This window comes from Megascapheus bottae, chromosome 6 (genome assembly GCF_031878675.1).
Source record: "Megascapheus bottae isolate mThoBot1 chromosome 6, mThoBot2.hap1, whole genome shotgun sequence".
Lineage (NCBI taxonomy): Eukaryota > Metazoa > Chordata > Mammalia > Rodentia > Geomyidae > Megascapheus > Megascapheus bottae.
Genome location: NC_143514.1, coordinates 44,121,503 through 44,144,822, shown reverse-complemented (window position 1 = coordinate 44,144,822; position 23,320 = coordinate 44,121,503). Strand labels below are relative to the sequence as shown.

General features: G+C 37.6%; 1 long non-coding RNA gene across 1 annotated transcript; it reads right to left on the bottom strand.

The window, feature by feature from the left end:
• Window positions 1-18,651: 18,651 nt before the first annotated feature.
• Window positions 18,652-22,605, bottom strand: LOC150061733 (uncharacterized). The gene is made up of 3 exons (XR_016535850.1): window positions 22,492-22,605; window positions 21,565-21,684; window positions 18,652-19,399 (listed from the first exon to the last, which is right to left on the bottom strand). It is a non-coding gene; the product is annotated as an uncharacterized LOC150061733 (long non-coding RNA).
• Window positions 22,606-23,320: the final 715 nt, after the last annotated feature.

Below are 23,320 nucleotides of genomic sequence, written 5' to 3'. Positions count from 1 at the left end.
TTCCTGAGGACAAAACACAACATAGCCCAAGAATGAAATGATGAAGAAACTCAGGCATCTCAGCTGCTTCTGCCACCCCAGATGTGTCCGTGCATGTTCCCATGAGCCTGTCTAATCGCATGTAATTCCCCTCAGCACCCCACCAATGAACTGAAGCTGCCTGCGGGCCCCAGCTGTCCTGTGATGGCCCAGTTCACATTCCCAGCCCCAAAAGTCATGAACAACTAAACAGTTGCTTGCTAAACCACGAATTTTTCAGGTGGTTTGTTCTATAGCAATGGAAAACTGAGGTGGTTTGAGAGACACAAAACTTAACAGATGGAAATGTGGAACTGATTTTCTGGAATACAGAGACTCAGATAAAGCAACTGATTTGCTCAGAGGCAGCTAGTAAGGGGGCCCACAATGTCAGGATGTGGAAGGGCCTCTTATATACTACAATCTAGGCATTCTTCTCTCCTAATCTTATGGCCTGGTTCTCTTCTCTGCCTGATTAAGAGGCATTTTGGCTTATTCCTAGCAAAAGTAGAAAAGATACTGCCTATCCACAATAAGAAGTAGAATGAAGTTCCCTAAGCTATCACCTGTAGGGCCTAGAATCAAGTACATACAGCAGGCAACTAGCTAGGTATAACAAATACAAGAGTTGATAATGTTCTTAAGAGTGATGGAAAATTTTAAGACAGAGGTAAAATCTCCCAATTCCTCCCCAACCCTCTGCCCTGCAAACACACACACACACACACACACACACACACACACACACTACTCTGGCTAGACTCAAAGAAACTTTGTCTCTAATAGCCTCAGGCAGAGTTTTCAGAAAACAAGATTGAAAAATCTAACCCTAAACTAGCTAGCCTATAGCATTAAGTATACCATGATGTCACAGGGCCTCCTGTAGTTGAGGATTAAGTGGAAAAGAGTGGGGGTTTTAAAGGAATAATGGCACATGCGGACAGATCTTAGTGATGTTAAACCCCAGTTGTTCTGAACATCCTTTTCCAGTTGAAGTAACATTTCTTCCTGGAGACACTGAAAGAAGAGTATGATAAAGGGAATGGATTGTGTACATGAAAATCATGAGAAACAGAGCAGCATTGTCTTGAGAAGAACATACCATGGTGGGTACTTGTGGCTCACACCTGTATCCTAGCTGCTCAAGAAGCTGGGATCAGAGGATGACACTTTGAAGTCAGCCTAGGCAGGAAAGTCCATGAGAGTCTTGTCTCCACTTACCCGCCAAAAAGGCATAAGGATAGCTGTGGCTCAAGTGGTAGCACACTAGCCTTGACACACACACACACACACACACACACACACACACACACACACACACAGCAGCAGCAGCAGCAGCAGCAGCAGCAAGAAAATGTCAGTTAAACTCTAATTATTTGAAATGTTAATTATTCTAAAAGTATTCAAAAGAGAAAGTCAAGAAACAATTCATAGACAATCCATAGACTACTGTTTCCATATCTGAATTTTTCCTGGCATTTTTTGAGGAAAAATCATGCTTTTCCAAATCATAAGAAAACAGATCAGTAACAAATCAGAAAACTAGGAAAGAGCACTAATAATTCTCCTATAAGAATTAGTTTAGCATGGGGCCAGGAGTTTGGTCTAGTGGTAGAGTGCTTGCCTAGCCTACACAAAGACCCAGGTTGGATTCCTTGGTACCACATACATAGAAAAAGCCAGAAGTTGTGCTGAGGCTCAAGTGGTAGAGCTCTAGCCTTGAGAAAGTCCAAAGACAGTGCTCAGGCCCTGAGCTTAAGACCAGGATTGGCAAAAAAAAAACAAAAACAGAAAAGAATTAGTTTAGCAATCAGCACAGATTTTATGAGTCCCCCGGTGTTAAGCTTAAAGGAAAATTGGACAAAAGTCCACATTTCTGGGAATCAAGAGAGATGCACTTAGAGAAATGTGGTCATAATCTAATGAAGTTGCTTATAGTTGATGTTATTTAGTGTTTTTCTTTGGCCCTTTCTTCTGCTAATGAAGAGCCAACCTCGAAAATAAAGTAGTTATACATGAACAGTATAGAAACTTCATAAAAATCCTGTAATTGATGTTGTAAGTAAAACAATTTCAGAAGCAAATAAATTCCTCAATTAGGAATTTTGACACATAACTTTGTATAGTACTATTACCCAGTAAATTCTGTTGGTATTTTTTAAGTGTTTGAAGATTCAGTACAGACTTGGTGCTTTGGAAATAATTCTAAAAGTGATATTTGTTTTATTAATAATTTTTAGATCTCCATAATACAAAGAAAATAGATGAGGAATGTGAGAAGTAATACAACTAGTATCCTAAGATTTTGTTGAATTTCTGAAAATTCCTAGGGATTGCAATTACCACATTCTCAATTCCCCACAATTAATACTCTCTGTGGAATTTAGGAACATGAAAGAGATTTTTGGCTCATTTTTAAGGGAGGACTTTCTTTACATTTCACTCTCCATTTGGGGGATGAAATCCAGAACCTCAAAAAGACAAGGCAAGTGCTACACCCCTAAGCCACACCACAAGCCAGGAAGGATATTCTAACACTCCCTTGCTAATCAGTAAGGGAGTTCCAGCTGGTGCGATTACCAAGGAAAGCCATCACGGGAGGAGGAGTTGAACAAAATGCCTCTGGGTACTGAGCTGACAAGGCTTTCAGCTCACCCTTAGTACAGTTCCCAGCTGCGTGGCTCCTTGTATATCAAGCAACATAGCAATTGTAACTAACTTGCCCTTAATTGAAACTGCCCTAAGCATGAGAGGGTTTTACTGGTCCCTGGACAGAACTTACCTCAGGACAGAATGTGTGCTCACTAGATAACATAGATATTTATATGCCCTGCCTGTTTACTTTGCTTCCTTTGAATTTGCTATAAGTCACAAATAGCCACAAAACATTCATTCTAACAGCTCAACATCTCTAGCTACATCAGATATTTTCCCTGCTCTCCTTGCCCATTCTCCAGGCTATTCACCCTAAGACTCCCTTTAAAGGTCCACAAAGATATGAGTGAGTCCTCCAGCCACTAGCTAGATTTGGCATACAGCAAGTCATCGTCAGAGGTGAGTGAATGAAATCAAGCCAAGATATTCATCAAACTGATTCCTTCACAAGAATAACACCGTGGATTGTATCTGATGACCAAAGTGGCCTTTCTGGATGATTCTCTCTGATTACTTATCATGTTCCTTCTCTTCACACCTTTGCCAAAAGATCACTGCTCTTCCTCTCCTCCTACCAGTCCCTAGACCCTGAACTATCCTTGTACCAAGTCACTTTCTTTTTTTTTTTCATTTTTTTTAATTGTAATTAGTAAAAGGGTTACATGATATTTGCCAGATAGAAGGTGCATTAATTCACATACATTGATACCCTTTCACATGTCTTGGATCTCCTTTGCTGTCCCTTGGTTATCTCATATTGGTATAGTATCTCACTTTGTTATCTGATATATTGAATTTATTTGTATTTGGATATTTGAAATTTGATAGGGAAGGGGGGAAAACCAAGACGGGTGGGGGGTGTGGGGGGGGAGGGAAACGGGTACCAAGTCACTTTCTATGTAGACCTTTTTTGGCTCTTCTAACTTGACTGTGTTATCTCTTGTGTTAGGACACTGGTTTGTAAGCAACTCGATCTTATTCCCCGGTGATGCTGAAAGTCTACGAGCTGATGCTACATTTGATTTTTACTCATCATAGCTTTAGTCATACAATCACCAATAACAATGGCCAGGGACAGGCAGTGCTTTGAACAGCCAGGACTGGCTCACGTATCCATCCCAGGGATCAGGTAAGTCTCACTGGAACCGTGTACACTGAGAGTTATGGAGAGATCAGTTCCTCCTGAAGAGTCATGAGCTCTAATAAAAAAGACACTCTGAGAGGGTTGTCTTATCTATACGATAGTAATAATATGTGCCATAAGTTGAGTAAGTAAATCAAGTTCTCTTTTTAAGTTTTCTTACAGCTTTGGAATCTGTGGATCTAGTTGCAACAACACATATTGACAAATCTAAACAAATCTAATCTTTCTTTCTCTGCCACCAAATGTCTGTGTCATGTTGGTCTGACTAACTTTTCAGGGTTTCTGTGTCTTTACCTATAAAATAAGAAAGTTAGGCTGAATAATTTTCAGAGTCTGTGTCAGATGTAAAAGTCTCTGTGAGCCACACGTGGAAAACCACAAATTTGAGGTCAGCCTGGGCTAATGTAGCAAAACCATGTCTTAAAACACAACAGAAAACATTGTGTTTCAGAGGTAAAGCACTTGTCTAGCACATTTAAAGCCCTGACTGATTACCAGAACTGGCGGGGGGAGGGGAGGAATCACTGAATCCTGGTTACTTTATTTTCTTTTATTTTTTCCAGTCCTGGTGCTTGAACTCAGGGCCTGAGCACTGTCCTTGGGCTTTTTCCTCAGGGCTAGCACTCTGCCACTTGAGCCACAGCACCATTTCTGGCTTTTTTTTCTATGTATGTGGTACCAAGGAATCGTGATGTTGGGTAAGCACTCTACCACTAGGCCAAACTCGCGGCCCTCCTGGTTATTTTATAAACACAAACCTCTGTTAGGATTCTTGAATTGCAAACATCATACACTCAGTATAAAGTAAGACTCTCTCCTTCAAAAAAGTGCTAAATGCATTGAAAAGATATGAAAGGACAAAGACTTGAGGGGAAATATAAGAATAAAACTTATTTTGGGGGGAATCTGATTAGGTTGCTCTACTAGATGAACCTGCTCATTTCTTAGCAGTCCACTGAAGATCTAGTTTCTCAAGGTAGGATTGAAGCTGTGTCCACGTGGGCTGCCTCCTCACAGTCTCAAGCTGGTACTGGCAAAGGACCTTATAATATTCCCACCAGGACCAATAAGTACTGAAGAAAGAATGGTTCCCTAAAGGTAGAAAGGGTAATGAGCCTCAAAAAAAGGTATGAAGCCCTCTGTATAAATGATGGCATCACACACTGGAGGACATTTTGCTTTGCTTGTTTCCAACATAGCTCTGTGTGTATATCTTCTAAAGTCTTCACAGGACTACACCTGTTCTGTGTAAGTCACAGTACCAGAACTAAAATAATAATAATAAAACTTAACCTCCAAATTTCAAACAAATTGACCAGGTCACTAAGAGACATAGAGATTAGAAATAATCCTGTGAAAATAAGATTCTCTTCAGGAATGTGGTAAAGCAAATACCAATGAATTGGTTATTTCCATTAGACTATTATTTCTCAGCCACAGGCAAATGCTCATAAAATTAGATAATATTTAAATATATGAATGAAAATTCAAGAACTCCAGCAGAGCAGGTGAATAATTTATAAATATACCAATGAACCAAGTGTTCTCCTAGCCAGTGTCAATGTATATGGGTACATAATTACAGTAATTACCCAATTCCTAACTTGAGGCTTCAATATCAGCAATGAAAATTATGCACCAATTATACCTGGAACTGTTGTAAGGTTTTCGAGCAGAATGAAATTACCATGAATTAACAACTTGTTGGCATCTTAAAAGAGAATTTAAATGTTTAGTAGTGAAATGGACATGTTATAAGGGCCTGCATATGCATTAGCACCACATACTGTATGTGTGTTTGCATTTATTTACAAGTCTGTGTTTGCATGAAAAATGGATCTATTTACTTCGTAGTCATAAACATTCACCAAGATTACATCGTTTTTTTAAGATTCATTTTTTTCAAAATGTGCTTAGCCTGCACTATTGAGTTAAAGTGTTCCATTAATAAATGTGTCTAAAACAAGATGAACAAGTTTGGAAAGAAGTACTATTGTGAGCCAGGTGCAGTGGCTCATACCTGAAATCCTAGCTACTCAGGAGGCTAAGATCTGAGGATCAAGGTTCAAAGCCAGCCCAGGCACAATAGAACCTGAGACTCTTATCTCCAATTAACCTCTAGAAAACTGGAAGTGGGGCTTGGCTCAAGGGTAGGGTGGTAGCCTTGAGGTGTTTGCAAGTAGAAATATGCATTAAAATGAGAGGGAATCACAGAAGAAGCAGTCTCTGGGGACTGGAGTCATAAAGAAAGATTTTACAGCCAGGTAATGAATCCATTACCTTAACACTAAAGTTTAAGATGGCTCATATATAGAAGGCAGAATGGGAAGGCCATGTCACTATAATCAATGATAACCACAGACTTTGAATTAGGAATGAATAAAGATACTGGATATTGAGTAAACCAGTGTAATTGAACAAATTAGAGAAAGGAACTAGTAGGAAACCAAGTCCTACCCTTTTCTTTTAAGGCAACTGCTTTGATGTTTGACTACTCAATAAAAGCATCTAAAATGCTTTCTTTAAAATAAAAAGAAAGCAGGAGAAAACTAAACAAATGCAGGCTATATTGAAGGTTATCAGAGGCCAGGCAAATTAAGAGGGTAAATGAAAATGAACATGATCAAAGAAAGGAAAAAGGATGAGACTGATTGGGGTACAGTGTATGCATGTATGGAAGTTCACAATGAAATGCCCCTCTTGCCCAACTAATGTAGGCTAATAAAAAATGTACAGCAAGCTGTACATGTCCTGCCTGTACTGATTCATACCTGTAATCTTAGATACTCAGGAGACTGAGATCTGAGGATCACAGTTCAAAGCCAGCCCAGGCAAGAAGGTCCATAATACTCATCTCTAATTAACCACCAGAAAAATGGAAGTGGCATTGTGTCTCAAGTGTAGAGCTAGCCTTGAGCCGAAGAGCTCAGGGACAGCATCCAGGCCCAAAGTTCAAGCCTCTCAATGGAAAAAAATGTACAATATCTATCAGCTACACACTGAAAAACCTGTTCTGGTATTACTGAAGAGAAAAAAATCACAAGCAAAACAAGTACAAGTCAACCAGTGAGACTGATGAGTTGTGACATGAAATAAAAATTTTGTATTGCAGCTAGGGTTATGGGGTCATAATAACCATAAGTTTATTGTGTCAAATTATTTCAATTTGTAAACCAAAAATAGCTTTAATGGCACAATCCAGAGTAATGGGGCAGATTCAAGAGAACAGGGGTCATCTATAACCTGATCTCTAGCGCAGCCTATTTCAGCCTGGAACCTTGCTATGGCTTGAGGTATAAAGGTTTTACAGATAGAGGTATTCCACCTTAAAAACTGTTTAAGCTCTAGAGTCTATTAACTTGGTCACTGTATCTTGACTCTGAAGATATTAACATTTCTCTATTTGAATATAAAGCATTGATTCTTTCATTGTGTATTGTTTGTTTGTTTACACAATCATGTATCAGCCAGGCCAATAATGAATGGAACACTTCAGGTATTTTATTTATTTATAATGCTTTAATATTTTATTAAATTGGCAAACATTTCTTTTTAATGCATACATGGTTCTACATAATATGTCTTGCTTTATTATGCTATTCCTAATTTACAATGATGATGGGAAAACTATGCATGTTATCCTTGAGTGGCAATTTCCTAAACTAAAATAATATGTTCTCTTGGAAAATTTTTAAGTTTACAGAACAATTAAAAAAAATAATTCAATGAGACTATAGATAGATTCCATCCCTGAACCATTTCTGAGTTTCTCTCTTTCTTTTGTTTTGTTATATTTTATTTTTTTTTTGTAAAGCTCTCTAGTGAATTGTACAATGTAGCCTCGATTAAAAGCCATTGTTTATGTCATTGGAACTCACCAGGGCAAAGCAATTGGCATCACATTAAGATAACTCCAAATATCCCTCAGTTTTTTACAACCAGTCTCAAATTTTTGGTAGTAAAAGGAATAATGCTTTGTAAGCCAATGTCACCTAATTTTTCACTTTGGGGTCTTCTATCTAAAAGGCTAAGCAGTTGAATTTACTATTACATGGAAAGAGAGACTATATGCCATCATGTACAGTGATCCTCTTTGAAAACATGTGGTGCTCTGAACCACAGTCCAAGGATGCTGATCCAGTGGTTCATAGGCAACTGTGTTTCCCCTCTGTATAGAGTACCGGTACTCACACCAAGACATTCCGATTTAATTGGTACAATTTGGTGCAGGGTGAAATGCGAATCTTTTCCTAAATATGAATCTAATGTTACAGTGACAAAGAGAAGTGCTCTATATAATTATGCTTTTAAACTATTAGAAACAACTATAAACTTATAATTTATAGAAAATATGAAGAATATTTTCACAAATTGCAATATAAGACTGAAGCTTGCATCTGTTAACTTGAACTTCACTGTCCGATTTTCATACTTGAAATAAGTACATGAAGTTTTCATCAAGATTTTTATCTTCTTAATTAAAAGTAAAAATTTAATGGCTTTGATAATATACATTCTTACCAGCAGTGTGCAAGAGTTCCCTCTCTTTCCTCACTATCCTTACCAGTATTACATATCTCCAGTGTTTGGGCTTTTGTTTATTTGTTTTGTTTTTTGTTACCAACTCTGGGGCTTGAATTCAGTGCCTGGGACTTGTCTCTCAACATTTTGGCTCAAGGCTCCAGCTCTACCACTTGAGCTAGAGCTCCACATCCAGTTTTTGTTGGTTAGTTGAAAAGAAGAGTCTCACAAATTGCCCTGGCTGGCTTTGAACCTTGATCCTCAGATTTGAGTCTCCTTAGTAGCTATAATTATAGGCATTAGCCACTGGAACATGGTCCATATTTTAGGAATTTTTGGTAATAACCATTCTTAGAGGGATGAGTGATATCTCATTGTGGTTTTGATTTGTAATTTCCTGGTGGTCAGTACTGTTGGACATTCCTCATGTATCTGATGACTATTTGTATATTTTCTTTGGAGAAATGTGCATATGTGCTGCATTTCTAATTGGGTGATTTGGTTACTATTAAACTTCCGGAGTTCACAAATTGTGGCTATCAATCACGATAAGATAGGTAGTTTGTAAGTCATTTCTCTTTCTGGCCTGCCATTGGAATCCTACATAGAATACAGTTCTTTTTATCTAGTTTTCTTTTTGTTTCCTAATATTTTGAGATCTTTACCAAAAAAATACCTTTGCCCATTCCAATGAACTGACACATATTCTCATGTTTTCCTTTAATACTCTCATAGTTTGAGTTCTACATTTAAGTCTTTAATACATTTTGAGTTGATTTTTATGAGAAAAATATGTAAGAGCTCTCTGTTCTTTTGACCAAGGGTAATGTTGACGTTTGTATGGAACATGTGAATAGCATGGCTATCACTCAAACTTTCTCAAGCCTAATATTTTATTTATTTTTTGCCAGTCCTGGGTTTAGGCTTAAGGCCTGAGAACTGTCCTTAGACTTTCTCAAAGCTAGAGCTCTACCACTTGAAGCACAGCATCATTTCTGGCTTTTTTCTATGTATGTGGTACTGAGGAATCGAACCCAGTTCTTAGTACATGCTAGGCAGGTACTATACCACTAGGCAAACCCCTGGCCCAAGCCTAGTATTTTAAACTGTGCTAAATGTATGTGAGGGCTAGGATGATTGCTGTGGTCATTCTGCAGCTTGCTTAAAGCCAGTCAGAGGTCAGCAGCCACAGGGGAAAGCATCTGAGAATTAAAGACATTCTCTACAACCAGGAGATGGTATATCAAGACTCTCAGGTGCATCCTGGGGTCTACAGTGCTTTGTAAGCATTCCTCCAATAACTATGCAGACATAAACACCACAATGTTCAAATCCTGTCTCATCCCAGCCCTAAACATAGTCCCAGTTCAGACAAGAGAATGACTGGAGATCCAACAGCATATAAATACATATTTAAAATCTACATCAAACTAACACAAACCAATTCTACAGTCTAACTTTCAAAAAATATATTTTGACTGAAATAAATGACATGAAAGAAAACAGAAATGTAATTAGACTTGTACTAATTAAATTCCTCTACAATTGGTATTTGAGTACTAAAGGGATACACAATCTATAAATTATACAAATTTATATATTGGTATAAACTAATTCCACAAAATTTACTTTTCTTTACTTCATATTTGCAAACTCTTTGCTTATGCTATTATAATAAAAAATGTCACAAGGCTTTCTTTAGTAATAATGCCAAAGTGGATAATTATTCCTGAGTCATTTTACTTCTTTAATTTATATTGATTTTTACTTAGAGGAAACTTATTCTTAAGAGATAAGAGCAAAAATAAGATTAGATACATTATAATTATATTTAGAAGTACCTACAAATTTTACATATAGTAGGGAAACCACATGATAAATTGGTATAATAGAAAATTTCCAAATTACTTTAATTTTATTGTGCAGATTATCTACTTGTCTATAACTTTCACCATCTAAAAATCACATGCAGAATGAATCTCACCCTTCATGTATTTTTCCATCCATATCCAAACTTAAGAGTAAGAATTATTGAATTATTATGATATACTATCTCTCATCTGTATCTGTTATAAATACCTCCTGAATTTAGGCATCTCTGGAACTATATTAAAAGACTGAGAAGCAAAAGTTATAAAGGACCTACTACTCATTTGAAATTATTCTTTTTTATAGCTTTCCTTCACATTTTATGACCAGTAATTTTTCGAGTATTTTTGTTTTCAATAGTTGTACAAAAGAGTTGTTATTAACCAAAACAGATTATGAATACAGTGTGTTCTGATCAAAGTCATCCCTCTCAATAGTCTCATTCACCCCTCCCAACTCACTTCTCCATTACTTAATTTTATGAACTGATGTTTTTCCATTTAATAAAGCAGTTTATGCACCCAATGCATCTTAATCTTCAACATCTTCAACGCCTCTCCAGTCTACCTCATCCCTTCTATTCCTCAATTCTGTGGTATATACAAAGAATTCTTACCTGCATTCTTCTATTCTTCTCCCCTTGACCTCAAGAAAGAAGTTACAAATGATCTACTGAAGTATAATATTCTGTGGAGAGTGCAAATTATTTAAAAAGATTAAGTCATAGTCCAACAAAATAAGTACAAGGAAATGGATACTTGAAGATTATTTATTGGGCATAACCATGTACCATATTTGAGCCTTAAAGAAAGGATTTAGTAGGTTAACCAATTTGCCTCTTCTTTAGCCTAAGTTCTTCTACTTTCTCAATATTCCCCATATTCTAAAGTAGAAAGTATCTTTGATATTTGTAATAACATAAATCATAAAACTTGAATAAATGTTATGAGATATACAATCAAATATGTATAGAATGGTATTATTTTCCTTGTTCATAATGAGAATGTATGTGTGCACACTAAACACTAGATCACTGCATTGTGAACAGTAAAGTATGCATATGTTCTTGAACAATGTATTTACTTTGTGCTTATGGTACATGTGGTACTCTAATGTGGATCCCAGAGTGATAGCCCTTATAGCTTGGCTCTACAGGCAATATTGAAATTATGCACAGATGTCTGAGCCCACTGAAGAGACAATGTGGAGAAACAAATCACTTAGGTGAAAGAACGATGCAAAGATCACAGCCAAAAGCAAGACAATAGGCATATGAGTGTAAAGTATATACCTTGTATTATTTGAGATATAGGAGACTAACATTGGCAAGATGGAAGAACAGGAAGTCCCAGATTCCATTATCACATTAGAAAGCTGACTAGAAAGCAAGCTGTGGTCAATGAGTCTCTACGGGAACTCCAGAAATAAATCCTGAAATTTCAATAATCCAAATAAGCTCCATAGTAGCATTGAAATGAATATGCCAGGTGGTGGTATGTGCATGTAGTCCTCATTACTCAAGAGGCTGTCATCAGAAAGAATGACATTGCCCCTTCTTACATTTTTTTATTAATTTTTTTCTGAAGTAAGTCATTATGTTCCACAGACTGGCTTCAAACTTTTGATTGTTTTGTCACAGCCTCTTGAGTAATGAGGACTACAGGCACACACCATTGTGTACAAATACCACATCTTTTTGATCCACTCGTCAACTGAGGGACATGTAGGTTGGTTCCATATCTTTGCTATGGTAAATAGTGCTGCAATGAACATTGTTGTGCTGGTGGATTTAGTATGTCCTTGTTTCTGGATGATTGGATAAATGCCAAATAGTGGAATTGCTGGGTCATAGGGGAGCTCTATGTTTAGTCTTTTGAGGAACTGCCATACTGCTTTCCATAGTGGTTGAATGAGTTTGCATTCCCACCAACAGTGTAGTAGTGATCCCTCCTGGCCACATCCCCTCCAGCATCTGTTGTTATTCATTTTCTTGATCCTGGCCATTCTAACTGGAGTGAGGTGGAATCTTAGTGTTGTTTTGATTTGCATTTCTTTTATGACCAGAGATGTTGAGCATTTCTTCTATTTGTTAGGAAATGGAAAGACTTAGAAAAGATCATATTAAGTGAAGTAAGCCAGACTCAAAGGAACTTAGGCTCAATGGTTTCCCTCATTTGTCATAATCAGTAGAAACCTTGGGCTCTCCTAGCAGAGATTTGCAATAGAGCAAAACCTAGATACATAAGGCCATATAGTAGGACGCTAAATGAAAGGATCTTTAGGATATAGAAACATAAGCCATATAATGAATGATTGTTGTTCTTAAGGTACTATGTTATCTCTCATCTCTTTTGCTGTCCCTTGGTTATCTCATATTGTTACAGTATCTCACTTTGTTACCTGATATATTGGATATATTTGTATTTGGTTATTTGAAATTGGATAGGGAAGGGGGGAAAACAAGATGAAGGGTGGAAGTGGAGGGGAGGAAAATGGGGACCAAGACATGTGAAAGGGTATCAATGTATGTGAATTAATGCACCATCTATCTGGCAAATATCATGTAACCCTTCTATTAATTACAATAAAAAATATATGAAAAAGAATGTAAGAAGGGGCTGGGAATTTGGCCTAGCGGTAGATGCTTGCCTAGCATGCACAAAGACCCAGGTTCGATTCCTTGGTACCACAAACATAGGGGGAAAAAAGCCAGAAGTGGTGCTGTGGCTCAATTAGTAGAGCTTTAGTTTTGAGAAAGTCCAAGGACAGTGCTCAGGCCCTGAGCTCAATCCAGGACTGGCACAAAATAAATAAATAAATAAATAAATAAATAAATAATAAATAAATAAATAAGTAGTAAGAAAAGTGATCTCATTTCAATTATGTCAGCTCCTCCTCAAAGCTAGCATATTACTGAGAGGAAAGCCCAACCCCTTCTTCTGTTGGGAGGTAAACAGAGCAGTAGAATGAATGCTCAAAGTATCATCCTTCAAAATGTTGCCTGAACTGGCTTCCGTCTCAGAGTAACTATGCTTGTAAGTTACTTAGCAGCAGTGGCAAGGCTAGAGAACCTGTCACAGACATTAGCCACAGCCAGCCATGAGGGATCATCTCTTCTGGAGCTTTTTGAGGAAATTGTTTTCTGGATAATTTGGGTCAAAGCCATGATGCTGAGCCTGGCGAACTTTATTCCCCTTGGGCTACAGGTAACAACAGGGTGTTTAATGGTTTGTAGTAGGACTCTAAAACTTGTAATACTGCACAATGACACTAGAGGGAAGAAGACAGTACAAACTCTGGAAAGGAAACCAGTGAGCCACATTCAGTGGGAGGTTAACCATAAGGCCAGGGAAGATAGAAGCCCAGGGAAAATAGATCCTTAGAAAAAGTTGGAGTGGTTCCTAGCATGCATAGCTAGGCTTTTCCTGTCAAAACAGGTGTGTAAATACTATAGAACAAATATGTTTTCCAATGCACAACAAATTTACAAGGTACATAAAAAAATGAGGAAAATATGGTGACATAGGCCAATCATAGAGGAAAACTACAAACCTAAAAAGCTGACTGTAAAGAAATGGAAATTATGGATTACTTAACAAAGTAAACATAATAGCCAAGGTGTAGATGGTCAACCAACTTGGGAAAAATAAATGGGAGACAAAAACAGAAAAGAGAAAAAAATGTAATAACTTGATAGGAAGGTTAAAGCTGAAGAGCACAGAGATAGAATGAAAATCTCACTGGAGATGCTCAACTGTACTTAATCAATCAAAACAAATCAACAAACTGAAAACATATCACTTAATATCATTCAGAAGAGAAATAACAAAAGTAAATGTGAATAAAAAGTGAAAGAAGCCTACAGATTATATGGGACACCATAAAGCACATTAATACTTGTGTTTATGAGAGTTCAAGAAATAAAGAAGAAAAGTAGGGGAAAAGGAGAGAAAGAAAGATTATGCCAAGAAACAGCCAAAATTTCCAAATATGGAAATTAATATCTTGATTTAAGAAGCTCAATAGACCCCCCAGATAAGATGAATTCAAAGTACATACTGAGGCTGTTATAATAAGGCTGTTAAAATGAGGCAAATTTTTGAAAGTAGCAAGAAAAAAAGCTATTTATCACATACAAGGGACACCCCAGGAACATCAATGAATTCTCTGAAATCTTGCAAGACAGAAGTATGTGCTAAATTTTAAAAGTAAATAAATAAATAACAAAAATACTTGCCTAATAAGAATGTTGCCTCCCACAAAACAATCCTTCAACAATAAAGCAGAAGCTGACAACATGGTTTAAATGGTAGACTGACTGTAAGCAATTGTAGGGCCCTGAGTTCAAACCCCAGTACTATCAAAATAACAAGCAGGTAGGTAGATAGTTGGGTAGGTAAGTAGGTATATATGGAAAAATTATCAGAGTTAGATAGATAGATAGATAAAATAAAAAGTAGGTAGGTAGATCATTAGATAGGTAGGAAGGTATATTTAGAAAGATAATCATTCATAGATAGGTAGGTAGATAGATAGACAGGTAGGGAGAAATACATTTCTAGATTAAACAAAAGCTGACAGAGTTTATTACAACTAGACTTATTTTACAAATGCTTCAAATTGAAACAATAAGTTACCAAATAACAACATGAAAGTATATGAGCATAGAAAGCCCAATGGTTAAGGTAAATATATAGTCAAATACAGAATAGTGTAATACATGAATAACTTTTTATTAATTTATTAGTCACTATACTATTCTTAATTGTACAAAGGAGTTGCCATTTAGCAAAGTAGTTTATGAGTAAAATGCATCTTGATCATTTTTTTAACCCTTCCAACATTTTCACCTTTGTGGCTCACTTCTTCCCTTATTTTCCTTAATTTTGTAAAATATACATTATATACATCACATTTAAATAAGGCATTAGAGGTAAAAAATAAAAATATAACTCTAAATTATGCTAAGGGTATTCAATATTAAAATCTAATTTGTTATATTAATAATAAAATGTAGGGAAGAAAATCATTATCAGCTTAAAGTCCACTGTTATAATAGCCACAATAATAGCCACTGATAATAGCCACAAAGAGAATACCCATAGAAGGGCTTGTGCTCAGTGTAGCACATTTGTTCAGCATTGTCAAGGCCCTGGTTTAATTCTCAGCACCTCAAAAATAATTACAGTTTGTCAGGGTGCGGTCATACAGGCCTACACAAGAAGGGGTATCAAGGTTCAAGAAGTAATGTATCCATTACCTGACGAATGTAACTGCAACCCCACTATACATTGTCCTGACAAATGTAATAAAAATATTCTAAAAAAAAATTTCAGTCTGGGCTATATGGCAAATTGTTAGCCAACTGGTTCTACATTGCAATTTTCTGTTTCAAAAATAGAAATAAAATACTTATAAAAGCTACATAAGGGGCCGAGCAAAATGACGACACCTATGGCTCCAGTTACTCAGAGGCAGAGGTAGAAAGAATTATCTGAAACTAGCCCGTGCACATTAATATCTGAAAAACAAACTAAGAGTCAGAGGACTGGGATAGGGTTCAGGGATAGAGCTCCTGCCTAACAAACACAAGTTTCTGTGTTCAATCTCCATCAGAATCTATTGTTATTGTGGTTTTATTAAATAAAACTTCTAACTGTATTGTTACTGGGGCTTCAACTCAAGGTCTGGTTCACTGTCCCTGAACTTTTGTGCTCAAAGCTGGTGAACTACCATTTGAGCCACAGCTTCCCTTTGGGCTTTTTGCTGGTTAATTACACGTAAGAGTCTCACAAACTTTCTCCACTGGGTTGGCTTTGAAGTGGGATCTCGGATTTCAACCTCCTGAGTAGCTAAAATTACAGCGTGAGCCACGGGTACCCAACCTACATTCATTTATGAGATTCATATTACCCTAATGCAAAAACAAGGACACTGAAGAAAAAGGAAACCACAAGCCAATATATCTGATGAATATTGAAGCAAAATCTTCAACTAAAATACTACCAAAGTGAATTAACAACACACTGAAATGATCTTATACTATAACAATGGTGGATTTTCTTCCTAAAATGCAAAGATACTTCAATCTATGAAATGAATCAGTATAATATACTACATTGATAGGATGATGAGTTGCAATCACATTATCATTTTAATACATGCAGAAAGCTCACTTGACTTGCCAATTTCATAATAAGAAAGGTCCACAAACCAGGAACCGAAGGAAACTGCTTTCAATTGTATACTAAGTCCACAACTAACATCATACTTAGTGGCAAAAGACTGAGTCCTTCCTTTAAAATTATAAAACAGAGGCTGGGAGTTTGGCCTAGTGGTTAAAGTGCTTGCCTAGCATGCATGAAGACCAGGGTTCGATTCCTGGGTACCACATACATAGAAAAAAGCCAGAAGTGGTGCTGAGGCTCAAGTGGTAGAGCTCTAGCCTTGAGAAAGTCCAAGGAGGACAGTGCTCAGGCCCTGAGCTCAAGCCCAGGACTGGCAAAATAAATAAATAAATAAATAAATAAATAAATAAATAAATAAATAAAATTATAAAACAGTAAAGATAACCTCCCATTATCATTTCTACTCAATATGATACTACAAGTGTTACACACAGCAAGTACACAAGAAAAGGAATAAATGAGCAAATCAGAAGAAAAATCTCTATTCACAGATGATCCAGTCATATGTGTGAAAAATCATAGACTCTACAAAAGACGTTAGCAGTATAAATGAACCCATATCTAAAAAATCAAAATTAAGTTACATTTTTATGCACTAACAACAAATAATCCCCCCAAAGAAACTAAAAAGCAAATCCATTTATAATATCAAAATGAATAAAACATTATGAAGTAAATTCAACCAAAAAGGTAAAAGGAAGTGACCTAGAAACTGCACAACATGACTAGAAGAAATTAAAGAAGACATGAGCAAATAGAAAGATAGTTCATGTTCAAAGGTTGAAATAGTTAATATTCAAATCCCCCATATAGACCTTCAGAGTCACTGCTGTACCTTTAAATGCTAGCAAACCAAATTCACCTTGTGTGTTCTTTATCACAATTAATAAATTTAAAACTTTGCTAAGAAAGATAGGGGCAGCAACTATACCCTCAAAGCAGTTAATGGTCCACATACAGATAATCTAGATCATTTGGTCCAGTGGTTTTGATTCTTGATTAACAAAGGAATCATCCTTCCTATAAATGTCTCCAGTAGACCCAATGAGGAAACAATAAGACTAAAACTGTTTATGTTTAGATTGGTTCCGTAAGAGGTATCCACATATTGGACAGTCTGTCACCCAAGAGCCCTAGTGTAATATAAGATCATTTGATAAATTAAATCAACTGAGACTGGGGAAGCGCACCAAGGTAAGTTAGTGACACAGCCCCAGATAGCACTCACATCTCTGGATACCCAGTTTGGTTCTGTCCTCTGCTGTCTTCTTAAGTTCTGTGCCTAACTTGAGATACATACTCAGTGAACCACAGGGGTTATGGAAATGAAGGAAGGGATGATGAACTGAGGAGGGAGGGGGAGATTTTAAGACTAATCATCAGTCAACCCAGATTTCCAACTTCAATAGTTTATTTTTTAATGTCTGTTTGTTTCTATTCTGTAAATTATACCCATTCATTACAGAAACTTTTTGAAATTGCAGAAAAGAAAAAAAATTATAATCACATCAATTATATATGCAACCATTAACACTTGAATGTGTTTCCTTTCTGTCTTTTAACGAATAGATTGTTGGGTTTTCACTGAACTGTGCTCATTCTGTGCATTTAATTTTCTACCCTGCATTTTTCACACAGTTACAGCATAAGCAGTTTCCATTTGTAAACATTTTCCTTTATGGCTGCATAACAGGCTTTGATGTAGTTGTACCACACAGAACATTATTTTTGACATTTTTACCACTTCAGATAATGTTAAAGTAAACACAAATCTGTGTATACAAGAGCTGAACCACAGTTATATCATGACTGTACCAGTGTAGCATTATGGAGGCAAAGATTTGATGCTTTTTTTCAAAGTTTTTTGATATAGAATATCAGATCACTCAGACCTTTTATGTATAATTATATAAACATTCTTAAATTCTGGAAATAGAAAGAGCTAGCGATTAAGAATAATAATGATTAATATTGCTTCCTGGACTGAAAGCAGACAAGTTTTGTACAGTGTGGGATGATATTCCTCTACCAGCTTTTAGAAGATACGAATCCAATACATACACAGGTATTACGTTGAGGCCATTGTATGTGGGACTGTGTGGTTTGATGCTTGGTAGAATCATTTATCCCCATGTCTATAAATAATGATTGAAAACCAATCGTGTATGTATTCATCACAAGTCATGTCAATCATACAGCAAAACACACCTCCTATTGTACTCCCATGAAACTAGTCTCATACCCCATATCCAGGTGAGATTTACAAGTAAGATCATCACTACCCTCTGCACACAACAATTCTCAAGAAGACCTCTTGTTTATATTTCTCAGTGCTTTTCTGAGAAATCAGCTCTCAAATAGATACAGCTGGTTGCCATAGGATCTTCCTAAAGAGACCTTACTGTAAAGTATGATTCATGGAGACTCCACAATGCCAGTCATTAGGAAGAGCTGTGGGCTCTGAATCTTAGGTTTCTGCTTCTGATTATGGTTAGGACAGACAGTTTGACAATAAGTTATGTGTTTTAAAAAATGCTCTGCCTCCTACTGGCTATGTGAACTTAACTTCTAGAAGTTTCATTCTCTTCATCTGTACAATTGGATGATAATAATAGCCACCTCAGAGGTTTGAAATGATGATCCAAGCAGATCATGTGCAAAAAGTACTCCGCATCATGCCATTCGTAGAAGACTCTTAATCGTTGAGCAGTCATTATTTTGAATAATTCTATCATTCATTTGCTCTCTCTTTCCCTAGCAAACTATTAACAGAAAATAGCTTTTGACTGACAATTCCCCTAAGGCAATTCCCATAATTTCCATTGTGTGAGTCACTTTCTGTCACTGTGACAAAAACACCTGAGATCACTAACTTCAAAAAAGGAAAGATCTGTTTCAGGGGTTTCAGTCCGTTTCAGTTTCTTGGCTCCATTGTTCCTGAGCAGTGGTGAGGCAAGGCAGCATGGGAGAATGTCATAGAACAAAGTTGTTTCCATCCTGGCAGCTAGGAAGCAGGGGGGAGTGAAGGAGGAGAGGAGGATAAAGAGAAAAGGAGGGAAACACAGGCAAAAATAACATACGGTTCCCTAAGGCCAACCCTAAATGACCTGCCCATCTAGGTCCCACCTCCTAAAATCCCATCACCTCTTTATAGCCAGTTAGATTATGAGTCAGAGTCCTAGTGACCCAGTCACTTCCTCAAAGCTCTATCTATAGACATGGCTGCACTGAAGACTGAGTCTTTAACACATGAACTTGAGGGAACCTTTCTGAACCCAAACCATCTCAGTCATTATGGCAGTGAACATGGCAATTCAAACCACTGTCAGATGTACGGGATCATAGAGTTTATTCATAGCTCAAGGTAGTCAAAACCATCATGAACTATTTAAAAAATACATTTATTTCAGCACTTACTCTACCCAGGAGTATCATATGGCAATATCCCCTTCGATCTTTGCCGTCCTCCTGCAACGTCTTATCATTACCATTTTGCAAATGAGTAAATTAACCTGGACCATTTGGGAAATGTGCTGAAGGTCACATAGCTAGAAGTCAGAGAGCCACAACTTGAACACAGTTTTGATACATAGTGAGCCTAAGCCCCGTCTACCTGGCCCAGGGTCATTCAACCTTTTCTTATAAAGTGCCAGAACCAGCAGACATACTATCCTACACTGTTGCAGCAGGACAAAAGCAGCAATAAACAACACATCAGTGAATGGCAGACTGTGTCCCATAAATTTTATTATGAATACTGAAAGTTGAATTTCATATCATTTTTATGTGCCCTGATATATTGTTTTTTTTCCCATTTTTCCCCAATTGCTTGGAAAGGTTAAACCTATTCATAGCCTGCAGGACCTAGGAAACAGTTGTTGAATTCCAGACCCACCTACAAAAAGAATACAACCATGAGGACATGTGCAGATCCATCCAGGTGAGCCAGCTTTCAGGGGTCAGAAGTTACTTTCCCTCCATTTTTTTTTCAATATTCTTCAGGCTTACAATACTCCTGCTATTGGACCCTGCTCCATAACCCCCCATGTCTGAAGCCAAATATCACTGCTACTTCTTGCAGGAAATGCAAACCACCCCTACCACTGCCCTTATCCTGGAAGGAGCCTTTTCTTGCTCTCCCTTAGCACTCTACATCTCCAACATAGATTGCATCACACTGGCTTGGAATGGCTACTATCTGCTCCAAGGACAAGTGCCTTGAAGACAGGCTTCTGTCTTGATGATTAATAGCATTGAGCACAGTGTATGGAATATTACAGGAGCTCAATAAACCTGGGAAGGAAGGACAAGCAGGAGGGAAGAAAATAGGCAGATTACAAGTGCAGACTTTAAATGGGATATGCACAGGTGTAGAAAGTAAGGGAGATGCTTACACCTCTGCCTATTAAAAAATAATTAGAAAGAAAGCTTGCCCCAAGTGGATGCAAATATCCCATTTGTCTTGAGGGTAGGAATCTCTGTAAGGTATGACCCTCCCCACATATTGTGACAGTAAACAACAAGACAGAAATGAATTTCTTTGAACTCGTCCAATCCAGGCCCAGAGAAATAAATATATCAACTAGAATTATGGAAAACCTCCAGATTCCCAAGTCTGTCCTATCACATTCTTGGCCAGTGAGATATAGAAATTGGATAATGGCTCAAAAATGACATTTTTTTCTTGTTGAAATATCATAGCAAGTAAAAAAATCCAATTGAAAATACACACACACACACACACACACACACACACACACACACACACACGCAATTAAAGAGCTGAAGAAGCACAGGATTATCTCCAAGCTCCCTAAAAGTGATGAGAGGGCCAGTCATGAGAGAATCATGCCTGTCTGTAATCCCAACTCCTCCAGAGGCAAAGATTAGGAGGGTCAAAATTCAGTCACTTTGGGTAAGAGCTACTGAGACCCTAATCTCAATAAGCTAGCAAATGGTTCGCCTCAAATCCCAGCTATGCAGGAGGTTATAGGCAAAAGGATTTCAGTTCAAGGTTATGCTTGAGCAAAAATATGAGACCTTACCTGAAAAAATGAAACAGAAAAAGGGCTAAGGATGTGTATCAAATGGTTGAGTGGCTGCTTAGACAGCTAGAAACCTTAGGGTGAAATTCCAGTACAATTGTAAAAGAAAAAGAAATAATAGTACCTTTGAAGCCGAGTTTAGCCATCACATACCAGTTGTGCTTCAGATTTACACTGTTTTTAGGGTCTTTTTATTTATTTTTTGCAGGTACTCTGTGGGAAGGCTAATTTCAGAGGAAAACACCTGGAATGAGAAACAAAAACTGTTTCCCTGCCCTCTATCCTTCCACAGTTGGATCCAAATCCTCTCTACACGGGTGCAATCTCTCAGGAATGTGCCAACACCTGCTTCTAAACCCAGAGACGTTTTGAAGGCTTAGATCAATATCTAGCTGTTTGGGCTGAGATTCCAACTCCAAATCTCCCTTTCATTCCCTCACTGAACTTTTGTATTTACCTTAAATGGCACCCATCACTAGTGAAGAAAAGAAGCCAAGAATACCCAACTCTATTTTCATGACCTCATTTACCTTTTTCTATATCTATGTTTTCTGAAGGAGTATTTATGCATCTACTAGGCACATTCTGTTCAAATCAGGCACAAGCTTCTTCCATTTGGATGTAACCTTATGTCACCCCTCTGGATATGCCCAGGTCATAGACATACTATCCACATGCCCAGCCAATCACTACGAACATTGTTGGCTGATGGTTCTCAGCTAAAACTCTTCTAGAGTTTGTCTTGGCTTATTCTCCAGCCTAAAGCCTCTTTTCCTCAGACAGCTCTTTTTCAGTGCTGGTCACTGCAAGAGTACAATACCCAGGCTCCTTGGCCAATTTGAAAGAGTTCTATGAAGGTACCCCAGCCTTCTGGTTCCCTGTAGGATTGGCTGGGCCTCTGTTGGAGGAATTAATTTTTACCTCTTCCCCCTGCCCTATCTTCTCCCCTTCACCTCCCTGTAAGAGTTGGTTATTACAACCCACCCCTAATTTTTTTTTTTGCACACAGCAAAATCCCACATAAGTCTCAGTTTGCTTTCAGGGAACCTACCTGGTTATAGTTTTCACACCTCCAGTAAGAGAGCTCTGTGAATGATCTCCATTTCTGTCCATGCTTTATGTGAAGGAAGTAGTCAGATCCAACTAGTAGGGGTAAAATATAATCATCGGAAGCACAGCAGCAAGAGCCTCACCACCTGTGCACCGGAATGTAATTCAATTATGGAATTCAGGTGTAGTAGAAAATACCATCACTGATGGTCATAGGCCCTGGGTTGAGCCCTTGGGCCATGACTTGAAGTATCTCTTTCCATCAGGTCTTATTTTCTTGAGCTAGTCCCTCTTCTTGCTTTAATTAAATGTATGTGACCTTAAAAAAATAGTTCAGTTTGGGAAAGACCATTCTCTCAGTCACCAAGAACCCAAAGCATGCATTAAGCACCTAATTACTCACAAGTCCATATCCTGGGAACAACTGTGATCTAAGGCTGGCTGGCATGTACAGGGAGTCACCACCCACAGTGGCCTTCCCATGCTCAAGATGTCTCTCACTCACCATGGAGAGTACAATTGCAATGCATATGGATCCCTAGTATTTGGAGAATATCTAAAACGTAATAATCACCCACTATGTGTATGACCTTGGCCTTAAACAGAGGTCATAGTTCATTTCATTCTAACAACAGTCTCTGAAACACAGCCACCCCACATTCTCACCCTCCCCATTTTCCAGATGAAGCCTACAGAGACACGTGCTAACCCACAGTATTGCATCAGGTATGTTGGAAGAACTAAGGCTATGTGACCATGGACTTGTCACACTGGCATGTGTATGCCTCTTGGAGGGCAGACTCCATAACTTTCTTCTTTGTATCCTGAAC